The sequence below is a fragment of the Stenella coeruleoalba genome, assembly GCF_951394435.1.
Source record: "Stenella coeruleoalba genome assembly, chromosome: 4".
NCBI lineage: Eukaryota > Metazoa > Chordata > Mammalia > Artiodactyla > Delphinidae > Stenella > Stenella coeruleoalba.
Genome location: NC_137149.1, coordinates 31898685 through 31913746, shown reverse-complemented (window position 1 = coordinate 31913746; position 15062 = coordinate 31898685). Strand labels below are relative to the sequence as shown.

The following is a 15062-nucleotide window of genomic DNA, read 5'->3' as shown; positions in this document are numbered from 1 at the left end:
AAACTCAAAATGGATTCAAGACCTAAATGTAAGACTGGACACTATAAAACTCTTAGAGGAAAACATAGGAAGAACAATCTTTGACATAAATCACAGCAAGATCTTTTTTGACCCACCTCCTAGAGTAATGGAAATAAAAACAAAAGTAAACAAATGGGACCTAATGAAACTACAAAGCTTTTGCACAGCAAAGGAAATCATAAACAAGACAAAAAGACAAGACTCAGAATGGGAGAAAATATTTGCAAATGAATCAACGGACAAAGGATTAATCTCCAATATATATAAACAGCTCATGCAGCTCAATATTTAAAAAACAAACAACCCAATCCAAAAATGGGCAGAAGACCTAAATAGACATTTCTCCAAAGAAGACATACAGATGGCCAAGAAGCGCATGAAAGCTTCTCAACATCACTAATTATTAGAGATATGCAAATCAAAACTACAATGAGGTATCACCTCACACCAGTTAGAATGGGCATCATCAGAAAATCTACAAACAACAAATGCTGGAGAGGGTGTGGATAAAAGGGAACCCTCTTGCACTGCTGGTGTGAATGTAAATTGATACAGTCACTATTGAGAACAGTATGGAGGTTCCTTAAAAAACTAAAAATAGAATTACCATATGATCCAGCAATCCCACTACTGGACATATACCCAGAGAAAACCATAATGCAAAAAGATACATGCACCCCAATGTTCATTGCAGCACTATTTACAATAGCCAGGTCATGGAAGCAACCTAAATGCCCATCAACAGACGAATGGATAAAGAAGATGTGGTACATATATACAATGGAATATTACTCAGCCATAAAAAGGAAAGAAATTGGGTCATTTGTTGAGACGTGGATGGATCTAGAGACTGTCATACAGAGTGAAGTAAGTCAGAAAGAGAAAAACAAATATCATATATTAATGCATGTATGTGGAACCTAGAAAAATGGTACAGATGAACTGGTTTGCAGGACTGAAGTTGAGACACAGATGTAGAGAACAAACATATGGACACCAAGGGGCAAAAGCCGCGAGGGGGCTGGGGATGGTGGTGGGATGAATTGGGCAATTGACGTGTATAAAATTGATGACTAATAAGAACCTGCTGTATAAAAAATTAAATTAAATTAAAAAAGAAAAAAATGACTACATACTGGGTAATTCCCTGGAGGCCCAGTGGTTGGGACTCTGCTGCCACTGCAGGGGGCCCGTGTTCAATCCCTGGTCAGGGAACTAAGATCCCACAATCCTGCTGCACAGCCAAATAAATAAATAAAAGACTACATACTGGATGTGTTTTTTGTTTGTTTATTTATTTATTTTAATTTTGGCCGTGCTGGGTCTTTGTTGCAGCGCACAGGCTCAGTACCTGTCCCGTGGCATGTGGAATCTTAGTTCCCCAACCAGGATCGAGCCTGCATCCCCCGCATTGGAAGCCAGATTCTCAACCACTGGACCACCAGGGAAGTCCCTGGATATTTCCATTTATATGACCATCTTGCAAAGGCAAAACTATGGGACCAGAAAACTGTTCACTGGATGCCAGGGGCTGGGAGTGGGGGAAGGGTTGACTATAAATGAGTATGGGGGAATTTTTTGAAATGATAAAACTGTTCTGTATCCTGGTTGTGGTGGCAATTATACAATTGTATACCTTTGTCAAAACTCACAGAACTGCACACTAAAAAGGATGGATTTCATTCTGTATAAATAATATCTTAATTTTAAAAAAATGAGTAAACAGAGCCCACTGTGTGAGAGAGGGACTTAAAAGCCAAAATGATATAAAAGTCAGCAAAAAAGCAAAAATGATACTTAAAAATTTTTAACAACTGAAGATGTCATTACTCAGATTAAAACAGTTACAATGCCAAAAACTAGGATATAACTATACTAGAAGACTACAGAAAGGTGAAATGTGTGTTGGAGGTGGCAGTAAGCATGCAACTGTTATGAGAGCTAAATCCTCACCTTTCATTGTAGGAAATCATTGGATAATGTTTAAATCTGAAAAATCAAGACAAAGCAGGATAAGCTTTCTATTTAGAACCATGGAGGCAAAATCAAAGGCTTCAGCTAGAAAATTGGAAGCTGGAAAGACTTCCACCCTGGACTGTGGGAATCGTGGGTAAAGAGGGTTGGGACAAAAGACAGCTAGTTTTTTGTTTCACGTCTTAAAACTTTGACTCCTCGAACTATGTATATGCATATCTTTGATGACAATAAAACTTTTTAATACCAAAAATTAAAAAATGAGAAGACCTGAATAGACATTTTTTCAAAGAAGATATGCAGATGGCCACAGGCCCATGAAAAGATGCTCAACATCATTAATCAGAGAAATAAATGCAAATCAAAACCACAATGAAATATCACCTCACACCTTTCAAAATGGCTATCATCAAAAAGACCACAAATAACAAATGTTGGTGAGGGTATAGAGAAAAGAGAGCCCTAGTACAAACTGATAGGAATGTAAATTGGTGCAGCCACTATGGAAAACAGTATGGAGGTCCTCAAAAAACTAAAAATAGAACTACCATATGATCTAGCAATTCCACTCTTGGATATATATCTGAAGAAAACAAAAACACTAATTTGAAAAGATACATATACCTCAATGTTCAATGCAGCATTATTTACAATAGGGAGGATATGGAAGCAACCTAAGTGCCCATCAAAAAATGAATGGATTAAGAAGGTGTGATACACACACAGAGACTGGAGTTACTCAGCCATAAAAAAAAAAAAAGAAGAAATTTTGCCATTTGAAACAACATGGGTGGACCTGAAGGGTATTCTGCTTAGTGAAATAAGTTAGACAGAGAAAGACAAATACCATATGTGTTCACTTAGATGTGGAATCTAATAAATAAAACAAACAAAAAACAAATGAATGAATATAACAAACTCACAGATATAGAAAACAAACTATTGGTTACCAATGGGGAGAGGGAAGGAGGGAAGTGTAAGATAGGGGTAGGAAATTAAGAGGTACAAACTACTATGTATAAAATAAATAAGCTACAAAGATGTATTGTACAACACAGGGAATATAGCCAATGTTTTATAATAACTTTAAATGGAGTATAATGTATAAAAATATTGAATCACTATATTGTAAGCCTGAAACTAATAATATGGTAAATCAACCATATTTTAATTAAATAAATAAGAAAAAAAGAAAATGTAGTCTATACATACAATGGAACATTATCTGGCTTTTAAAAAGGAGGAAACCCTATCATATGCAACAACATGAACGGAGTTTGAGGGCCTCATAATAAATGAAACAAGCCAATCACAGAAGGACAAATACTGCATGACTGCACTTACACATGGCACCTAAAGGAATCAAAGTCCTAGAAACAAAGTAAAATTGTGGTTGCCAGGGACTGGGAAGGGGGGGAAATGACGAACTGTTTTTAATGGGTATAGAGTTTCAGTCATGCAAGATGAAAATGTTCTAGCCATCTGCTGCACAACAATGTACACACAGTTAACACTACTATACTACACACTTAAAAAATGTTAGGATGGTCAATTTATGTTGTGTGTTTTTTGCCACATTTTTTATAAATGTTATCTACTGACCTACTGAGGAAAGTTCATAAGTTTTTGTTTCTCTCTCCTTCTCTCTTTCAGTTGTAAAGGTGGTTTTGCACTAACATTTCTGAATTTTCTCACCAATTGATACTTCTCTGTAGAAAAACAGATTTGGATTAGATTGCTTATAACCACACTTCAAACAATAAAACTGTCAGATTCTGTTTATTTTCTTTCCAATGGTACCTATTCATAAAACAGCAAACTTAGGGTTAAAAGGGCCTTGATCTCAGTAAGTCTTCACTGAACTAAGTGGAAGAAACAATTTTGCCGGGTTATGTAAATTACAGCGTTAGCCCAAGCGCCTTAAACCTTGATCTAGACCAGTGGTTCTAAACGTCACTTAAATATTAGAATCACCTGAGAGCTTTAAGACTCTTGCTCCTCAAGCCATGACTCGGACAAATTAAGTTAGAATCTCTAGCATTGAGTTCCAGGTAACAGTGTTTTTTTTGAAAGCTCCCCAATCGGCCGTCATAGCTGAGAACACTGCCATAGGCTCATCTGATACACAAACCATCAAAAATGAGAAAATTTATTCAACTGAAGTACATTCATCAATTTTATATATCAAACAGAATAACTATTAATCTTCCAGTAGATCTTTCACTGAGTTAGGCGCCAGTCAAAAATTCCAGAATATTTAGTATGAAATAAATGTGCTATAAAGATCTCCAAGTGTAAAGAGTAAGCAAGCGAATGTTTCATTTTCCTGGGCATGATATGAAATAACTCCCTCTCACAGGCTATATTTTAGTTGAAGATAAACAGGGCTGATCATGGTAAAGATACAGAATTTGTAAAGGACGTCCAGTCTTTCCTGCCTTTCTCTAAATCAATTCAGATGCTACCTTCCCACCCCACTCCGCCCCAACCCCATTCCCTAAGTTGACCATCTGTAAGGGAACAGGCAGAATTCTGAATTTTTTTTTCCATCTGTATCTCATTCACAACGTGTTACCTAAACAGCATTTTAAGCTCTTATTTTTAATTGTGTAACTATAGGCTCTCTCCCTGCATACTTGCAAACAGAACCTGGGTTTGGCTCAAGATTTATAGGGTATTGTGTTAGTGAGACTCAGTTTCTGCCTGCAGCAAGGTCTCAAGTCAGACCTTTTTAGGGGAGTTGGAAAAATGCCTGGAGAAGGGAGGGATGAAGTGATTGTCTGAGCTTTCCCAGAGTTAAGGGGGGATGGCTGCAGTTCGCTGCTCCCCAGCGGTCCTGTATCAGCTGAGGACAAGGAACGTGAAAGACCCTGAGCCTCTCTTTTAAATCTACCCAGGAACACCCCCCTTTGGCAATCAGATCACTCCACGACGAACCAGGGATAAATACTGAGAGCTACTAAATATGGGAACAGGTACACAGGAAGTCTCAACTCAGGCCATAAATGAGAGAAGCAGGGCCCCAGGGACCTTCCAGGCTGGTGAATTAGGTGGCTTCCAGGGTTGATTATTCACCCTGTACTAAGTGCTTTACATGCATACCAAGTTTAATCCTCCCCACAGTGCTGGGTTGCAAATATTATTTTCATTTCGAAGATGAGCAGATTGACCCTCAGAAAGGTTAAGTGACTCACCCAACATCACTCAATCAGTAAGTGCCCTGTAGCTTTCTGTGCATTCAAAACTTTAGAAGTAACATTAAACATAACTTCCAAGTTTTATCGTAAGTATCTAAATCATGGCCAAGACCAATCTTCAAAACATTTGGTATGAAACAATTGTTTCACCTGAAATCTTTCACTCACTTCAACTTTAAAATATAAGAGATTTAAAATGCAGTGCACTCATTTCCATTTTATAATGTAAAACATTAAAAGAAAAGCAATAGGAATTTAGAAATTCATCATATTGCAAACGGTAGGGGAAAGGTGGTTATTTATTACTGAATGTGCGGTTATGTCCAAAATAAAACGATTTTTTTCTTTTGCTCTGGCATATTCAATTGCTCTCTGATCTTCTAAACTCAAAGGGATTCTCTTTTAAGGCAAACTTAATTCTTCTAAGATTTGCATACTACATTCTAAATATTAAAGCTATAAAGCCCAGAAACACACCTGGATATCCCAGGTAGACGGAGTCCAAAAAGAGATAATATGATTTAACTTGAACAGCAGTATATCAAGTGTGCATCATATTTTTATCCTTATATTTTATAAACTTGTTTACCAGGCATATGCTATAAAATACACATCACTATAGGCCCATGGAGAAAAGAAATACATTGAGAAGTATGATTTGTCCAAAATAGGTTAGAAAAAAATATGTGCATGCATGACATTTCTGACAAGGTGGTTTTGACACAGCTGTGCACTGATGCAGCTGTTTTCATGCGGAGGATTTTTAAACACAACCCCCAAAACAAACACTTAAACTTTCAGCTGTTTCTATTAACAAGTAATGTGTGAAACGCACATTCTTCCCATTCTAAAATCTCTCCACAGCCTTGAACCTCACCCTGTTGTAGATACCCACCCCCTGGGGTAGAAAGCAGGGATTAAGTGGGGGTCTGGAATAAGGTGGGGTCAGAGATGGGTTGAAGATGAGGGATGGGGTGAGGTTAGGTATCGTCTGGCAGACAAACTCTATGTGACCAGAAGTTATATGTTTACCACACTTACTCATCTCAGAGAGGGCCATCCATCATTCTTAGCAAAGTGCTTGCTCATTCTCTGAGAATTCATTTATATCTTAAACAGTCTGCTAAATTGACAATGGGCATACTCCTTTACATTCATGAATAAACAGAATTGTCTGTGTAAAAATACTACTACATCTGTTTTACATTTGAACATCTAGAGAACTCAATTGTGGATACCTCTGAGTTCGGACGTTTCCTAATTATGCAAACTTGATTTGATCGGATACATATATATAGCACACTGAAACAGGGGAGAATATTTGAACTATGATATTTTTCTACACAGAAAATGTTCAATCTATTTTCTAGCAGTTCTCAGTGGGTTTTTTTTTCTATTTACAAAAGTAATGCATAAAGAATTTCCAGGATTAGATAAAATAAAAAGAAAATGGGGAAGGCATCAGGGATGACAGTTGCATCCATTACACTGAAACAAGAGATCTAACCTTTTTAAAAGAGAAAGGGTACTACCACCATGTCAAAGTAGATGAGTCCAAAGGATGATTTGGAAACCCATATTTTGGAGAAGCTGCATCAACGTGTCTGATTTGGAGCAATGCTTACATATGGCCACACCTAAATCCTCTACTTCAAAATAGTGAAGACATTCTTTCTCTCTTATATCCCCTTTTGCATTTTTTATTCAACTGCTTTATTGAAGTCTCTAATGGAATGGAATCAAATTATGACCTTGCTCCAAGAAAATATCTGATGATGACTGACTTTAGCTATCCTACTACAAAGAAATATATACATGCAAGTTGCCCACTATGTTACAAAAGGAACTACTTATTAAATTAGGACTATCTTGTTCAGTGATACTTATTAAGAAGATAGTCCTAATTTGGTTAATTGCCTAAATGAAAACACTTAGTATATGAGTGGATTCCCACAGTAAAGTCTGTCTTTGAGCTACTATACAATCCAATAAATGTATCCATTATTCGGGATGAGAACTATTTCTTCTGAATGAAGGATTTGGTGCTTTACCTTTAGGGAGTTCTTTGTGTATCATCTGGTTTCAATTTCTTCTTGGGCTCCATTTCCCAATGGGTGTGTGTGTGTGTGCTTGTGCAAAACACATACATAACTAATCCAAACGTATCACTGAGGATTCACATATGTATGAATATACATCCAAATTATTTCAAAGTAAAACTGTTACATTAAAGTATATACACACAGCAATAGGAAGAAATGAAACCTGAAGAGACAATGTACAAGGTTATAAAATCAAGATGGAGCTTAAAAACCCCATATATTAGGTCTAAAGTAGCCACTATAGAACAAAATGAAAATTAGAAAATCAAGAAAGTGGTGAATCTGCATAAAAGTAATATAAAGCATTGTCATTTCACATGAAGCTGCTTAGCACATAAATGTATTAGTCCATATTTTTGAGCTCTTCTTAAACATCACTCACCATTCTGGTCATTAGGGATACAGTGATGCACAAGATGGACCAAGTCCCTGCTCTCAAGAGGCTAACAGTCAAGCAGCATAGACAGATGAAATGGGGAAACAACTAATTATGTAATTTCAGATCATGACAATTTCTTTAAAGAAAAGTAAAGCAGAGTTAGGGAATTCATAATGACTATGGGGTAGGACAGAGAGCAGAGATCTGAATGAAATGAGTTAACCATGCAGATGTATGAGGGGAAAGTGTACCAGATGGAGGGAAAACAAATGCAGATGATTTTGTTTTGTTTTTTTGTTTTGTTTTTTTTTGCGGTACGCGGGCCTCTCACTGTTGTGGCCTCTCCTGTCGTGGAGCACAGGCTCCGGACGCGCAGGCTCAGCGGCCATGGCTCACGGGCCCAGCCGCTCCGCGCCATGTGGGATTTTCCCGGACCGGGGCACGAACCCATGTCCCCTGCACCAGCAGGCGGACTCTCAACCACTGCGCCACCAAGGAAGCCCAATGCAGATGATCTAAGGCAGGAAAAGCATGGTGTGTTCAAGAATCATCAAGGTCAGTGTGATTGGAGGAGAGTGAGAGAAAGAGAGAAAGGTAAATAATGAAACAGGAAAATCAGGCAGGAACTGGATGATGTCCTCTCAGAAAGAAGAGGGGAAGGAGAGGTCAGGAAAATAGGAGTGTGTGACATCACAGAAGCCAAAAGAAACAGTTTCGAGAAGAACCAATACACTGTGTCAGATGACACTGAGAGACTTAGTAAAATGAGGACTGAGAATGAACCATGAGATTTGGCAAACGGACTTGTTTCAGTGGAAAAGAGATCCTTTCCAAGAGTTGTTCCAGCAGAGAAATGGAGTATTGGCTACAGCAGAACATGGGATCAAGAGAGGTGTTTTTGTAAGATGAGAAACATTATAAACGTAATACATGGCCAATGCAAGTCAAGCAACAATAACAAAGATAAATCTTGCACCGTTTATTGCAGTGCACTGATGTGCAAATGTCATATACACAAATGCACACACACACACTGAAATTCCCAAACACCAACTTGTTTAGCAATGCTAAGTCAGATCTTTAACTTTCTGTCAATATTTGTCTTTACCCTTTACCCTAACCTATTGAGTTAATTTACTTCCCAGGGACACTAAATTCATGAACAATATAAATTATTACAGAAATTTTCAAAATGCCATCTTTTTTTTATATTAGGTAATTTTTCAACATCTTTATTGGAGTATAATTGCTTTACGATGGTGTGTTAGTTTCTGCTTTATAACAAAGTGAATCAGCTATACATATACATATATCCCCATATCTCCTCCCTCTTGTGCCTCCCTCCCACCCTCTCCAAAAATGCCATCTTGAGGAACACACCAAAGTAAGTTAAAAGTTATAATTTCAGTCACAAATTGCATTTGACTGTTCATTTTTATAATTTGAGGTTCTATCAGAGTGTAATCAATATTAACATAACTTTTTTACCCTGAGCACTACTTTGGAGGAGATAATGTCTGTAAACACATACAGATTTTGAAGGACATTGGCAGAATATATAAATCGGTACATAAACACAACTGGATTTGTGGAAAGAGTGCAAGTATTGAAACCAGAGAAAACTAGGAATGACATCCCAGCTCCATCACTTACTAACATGTTACCTTGGGCTCCTGAGTCTCATTTCCCTCATTTGTAAAGTGGAGATAATGATGTCCAGCTCACCAGGATGCGATAACAAATAAATCAGTAAAAAATGTAGGGAAAGTACCTGGCACACAGACAGTGTGCTCAGTAAATGGTAGCATTGATTTTTTTATTGCAATATAGTTGATTTACAATGCTGTGTTATTTTCTGCTGTACAGCAAAGTGATTCAGTTATACATATTTTTATATGTATTCTTGTCCATTGTGGCTTATAGAATATTGAATATAGTTGCATGCATTATATAGTAGGGCCTTGTTGTTTATTCATTCCATATATAATAGTTTGTATCTGATAACCCCAAATTCCCACTCCATCCCTCTCTCACCCCTCCTTGGCAACCACAAGTCTGTTCTCTATGTCTGAGTCTGTTTCTGTTTCATAGATAAGTTCATTTGTGTCATATTTTAGATTCCACAAATAAGTGATATCATATGATGTTTGTCTTTCTCTTTCTGACTTACTTCACTTAGTATGATAATCTCTAGGTCTATCCCTGTTGCTACAAATGGCATTATTTCATTCTTTTTTATGGGTGCGTAGTGTTCTATAGTATGTATGTATCACATCTTCTTGATCCATTCATCTGTCAATGGGCATTTCGGTTGCTTCCATGTCCTGGCTATTGTGAACAGTGCTGCTATGGACATTGGGGTGCATGTATCTTTTTGAATTATGGTTTTCTCCAGATATATGCCCAGGAGTGGGATTCCTGGATCATATGCTAACTCTATTTTTAGTCTTCTGAGGAACCCCCAGACTGTTCTCCACAGTGGCTGCACCAATTTACATTCCCACCAACAGTGTATTACGGCTCCCTTTTCACCACATCCTCTCCAGCATTTATTATTGGCAGACATTTTGATGATGGCCATTCTGAACGGTGTGAGGTGGTACCTTATTGTAGTTTTGATTTGCATTTCTCTAATAATTAGTGGTGTTGAGCATCTTTTCATGTGCCTCTTGGCCACCTGTATATCTTCTTTGGAGAAATGTCTATTTAGTTCTTCTGCCCATTTTTCAATTGTGTTCTTTGTTTTTTTTGTTGTTCAGTTGCATGAGCTGTTTGTATATTTTGGAAATTAAGCCCTTGTCAGTTCCATCGCTTGCAAATATTTTCTCCCATTCTGTAGGTTATCTTTTCATTTTGTTTATACTTTCCTTTGCTGTACAAAAACTTATATCTTTGATCATGTCCCATTTGTTTATTTTTGCTTTTATTTCTATTGCCTTGGGAGACTGACCTAAGAAAACATTGGTATGACTTATGTCAGAGAATGTTTTGCCTATGTTCTCTTCTAGGAAATGGCTTAAAGACTTAAACATAGACATGACACCATAAAACTTCTAGAACAGAACATAAGCATTGATTTTTAATAACAATGAGGTATGTCTTTTGATTTACATTACTTCAAATTTTCTACTCTCCATCAATATTCTTTCATTGCACAGAAGCACTACAATATAAGGTATTCAGTCCTTAGGAAGTGGTTTCCCACAATCAGTTGAAGCTGACAGATCATAAGAAAGTTATTATCTCTTGGGTAATAACTAATTATTCCTTCAAAGAGGCAGAAAAAATATGCACATTAAACTTTCTACTAGAGTGAAAATGTTTTTGGAAAATGACTGTATAGGATATTTACCCTTTTAAAAGTCTTGAAAGGCTCTCAAGTGGTAGTTATTAAACTAGTTCTCAGACCTAGGGGATCCTCAGTGGTGCCTCAAAGGCCACAAGGTGGGCAGGACAAGAGAGGTGATGTTTATAGATGGATGGGAGTTCACGCTGCTTGGATCAGAGCAGTTCCACTTTCTGTGTTTACACTGGACTCTACACTGGATTTCATTTGAAGAAACACTCTTAAGATAACAGAAAATTTGAAATCCTTGCCCTAAATGAACAGTTAGAGGCTACAGTGATTCTCTCACTAATCACTCAAGACCTTTTCTCTAAAAGTCCTTTTCACCAAATTTGATTTAAACACTAAAACCATAGAGAAAATTAAATTACAAACAATGCATAATCCAAGTTAGAAATAAGGCTTAAAATTAAATTAGCAGCATTGAGAGTTGACAGGTATCTCAACCTGTTTATTCATGACACACCACATCATTGAAGACACAAGTGAACACTTGTTTTGTTTTGCTTCTTGTACACGGCCCCGTACCATAATAGGGTTTTCTCCTCTTCAATAGTTCGCAGTATAATGGCGAGCTGGAAAGTTAACTCTGAATTTCCTCTTTTCAAATGCTCATAACTCACCTGAAATTCTCACACTTTCTCAGGGTGAGGACCACGTGATTCCCATCGTCTTAATGGAAATCACACTTCTCAGACCCTACAAAGGGCTTTAGCAACTTAGGGATTCACATCTCCACAGCCAAAGCTGTTGCTTTTTATTTCCTCTGGGTTTTATTTTCCTCTGTTAAAACCGTTGTAAGATATTTATGATGCATATCCGTGAACAAGACACTGCGTACAGCTTCCCTTTCCTCCTCCCACTGTGTCTGTCCGTAGCACTATAGTTTCTTCCAATAATCTTCTACGTGGTACAAGAAATGTGCAGTAGTAAACTCACGTGTAATAGGTATAATCCTACTAATCATGGGGGCTCATGAACTCATGTGATTTGTTATGTCTAATACTTTTTAAGTGTGGAAGTACCTTTTAACTTCAAAAATACTCATGAATTTCCACTTAAGGGTAATTGCACTTTTAGGTTCTGAACACTGAGAAAACAAATGGCAAGAAAACACTATGGATTATAAAGTCCTATTAATGAACCTTTGCTTTCTTAATTACAAGAGTAGGTTTGTGTATGTTAATCACAGCATACGTCTGAAAATGGTACATTTGTGTGTGAAATACATCGTACATTTAATTTACAGACAAGCTTAGCACAGTCATGGATTTATAGAGCCTTCGTACTAACTCTGGGCCCTCCGGAAATCCTCTCCCTACATGTCGCAAACTCCTAATAGAGGGAAAAGGAGATGGTCTCGAGTCAGAAAAATCTGGTTTAACTCACAGGTCTTCCTCTTACGATCTACATGAACTTACCCTATTTGACTCCGAGCTTCCTTATCTGATAAAGTTTAGGATCAAGGCTGTGTACATTAAAATATATGTAGTGCAAATCTACAAACAATAAATGCTGGAGAGGGTGTGGAGAAAAGGGAACCCTCTTGCACTATTGGTGGGAATGTAAATTGATACAGACACTATGGAGAACAGTATGGAGGTTCCTTAAAAAACTAGAACTACCATTCGACCCAACAATCCCACTACTGAGCATATACCCTGAGAAAACCATAATCCAAAAAGAGTCATGTACCACAATGTTCACTGCAGCTCTATTTACAATAGCCAGGACATGGAAGCAACCTAAGTGTCCATCGACAGATGAATGGATAAAGAAGATGTGGCACATATATACAATGGAATATTACTCAGCCATAAAAAGAAACAAAATTGAGTTATTTGTAGTGAGGTGGATGGACCTAGAGTCTGTCATACAGAGTGAAGTAAGTCAGAAAGAGAAAGACAAATACCATATGGTAACACATATATATATGGAATCTAAGAATGAAAAAAAAAGGTCATGAAGAACCTAGGGGTAAGACAGGAATAAAGACACAGACCTACTAGAGAATGTACTTGAGGATATGGGGAGGGGGAAGGGTAAGCTGTGACAAAGTGAGAGAGTGGCATGGACATATATACACTACCAAACATAAAATAGATAGCTAGTGGGAAGTAGCCGCATAGCACAGGGAGATCAGCTCGGTGCTTTGTGACCACCTAGAGGGGTGGGACAGGGAGGGTGGGAGGCAGATGCAAGAGGGAGGAGATATGGGGATGTACGTATATGTATAGCTGATTCACTTTGTTAAACTAACACACCATTGTAAAGCAATTCTACTCCAATAAAGATGTTAAAAAAATAAATAATAAAATAAATTAAATATATGTAGTGCTTAATATGTAATGGCAATAATGGCTAATATTTATCACATGTTTACTGTGCACCGTAAGTTGGGCTTAAAATGTATAGATATACAAACAGTGTAAGACATAAACTCATAAACAACAATTCCATGAAGTATACTGTGGTGGTCAAGAGAATCCACATCAGAGTCCAAGCACTTGGGTTCAAATCTAGGCTCTGGGCTCTAAGACCTACTAGCAACAGGACCAAGGACAAGTTATTTAACTTCTCCAGTATTTTCTTCCTCATCAGTAAAAAGGAATAACAATAACCCTTACTTTACATTAAAAACATCTGCCAAGCGCTTAGCATAATGCCTGGAACAGAGTAAGAGTATGTATTAGATTCTATTATTTTATAGGTGAGGCAATTGGGTTCACTCAATTAACTTGCCCAAGGTCACACAGATGCTAAAAAGCATAACTGGGGCTCTAATCAGATTTCTCTAATTTTCCAGGTGTCGGCTTCTTTCAGACAGATACTTGCTCCTCTTCCCATTACTCCTATTTAGGTTCAACCGTCCTGGGTAATGTAAGGAAAAGGCAACTCAATCTAAACAGTACGCAGCTATCATGACTTCAATCACGCACCAATTTATATAGGCCACCAGGAGAATGAACTGTTTTCCCATGTGAAGCCCCTCTCAGGGAACAATGGAAACCAACTGAGGCAACGTAGACTTGCAGACCCTTGGTTTAGCATATTGGTTGCAACTCAGTGGCAGGTGAGATGAAAAGCAAGCAGAGTATCCAGAAGCACTTGAGCACACAGACCCCATCAATCCTTGAACGCACAACCCAGGTCTACCCCCTATGATTCCTCATCACCCTCTGCTACGTAAACATCTGACTTGCTTTCGCTAAATTTTTCTCAAGATGGAGCTAACTTAATCAGGTTTCACATCTTTCCTAAATATTAACCTATTGATTTACATAAGACTTGTCTCTTCATAATATGATTAACATAAGGAAAATGCCCTCTTACCAAGCCAACTCAGCAGTGCAGGCACAGTTAAGTCTTTGCAGAAATCTGTACCCAACTTGGTTGTGCCCCAAATATCCATACACCCCCTTCCCAGGGTACAAGTAACCCGAAACAGGGCCGAGTCCTTTCTCTGTATCTCATTGGCCAGATTTATCTTACTGCTAAAGATAAATGATATAAGTGTTATTCCACTCAAAATCCTAAGCCCAATATAGTTTATTTTTATTAATTCAACACGAACTAAATTAAAAAACTCAACTTCCAATGTATTTCATAAGACCTTTTACCACATCCTAGTGTGACTTATAACCCTTGAACTAAACTTCTATTTTAATACATCTCAGTTCTATCAACTAGTCTTGATAACAATCTCTCCCCTCCTCCAACACAAGAGTATTCACTTCTCATCAGTACTTAATAGGACTTTCTATTTTAACTTGACATCAGAAGTATCTGAAAAATTCCAAGGCATAAATTATAGCAGGCTCAAAGGGCTGGGAGCTCAATGAAGTTCTCGTCAGTGAACTCTTATACATCCGTATGATGCAAGGAATAAACTTTGATCTTATGACCTCAAAGACCTTCACAATCTGCTTCTCTCTGCATACCCCTAGGGTTTATTTTAAATTTTTTGAGACATTCCCCCTCGAAAACATTCAAAGATTCAAATCTGAGGGTTGGTCTCAAGTTTATACATATTCCCAGAGAGC

At 37.6% G+C, this 15062-nt stretch overlaps 1 protein-coding gene across 4 annotated transcripts in view; it reads right to left on the bottom strand.

Annotated features, from left to right (window-relative positions):
• The window catches only part of DKK2 (dickkopf WNT signaling pathway inhibitor 2), a 577744-nt gene that overhangs the window by 531109 nt on the left and 31573 nt on the right, over positions 1–15062 (bottom strand). The gene's annotated exons all lie outside the window — the stretch shown is intronic.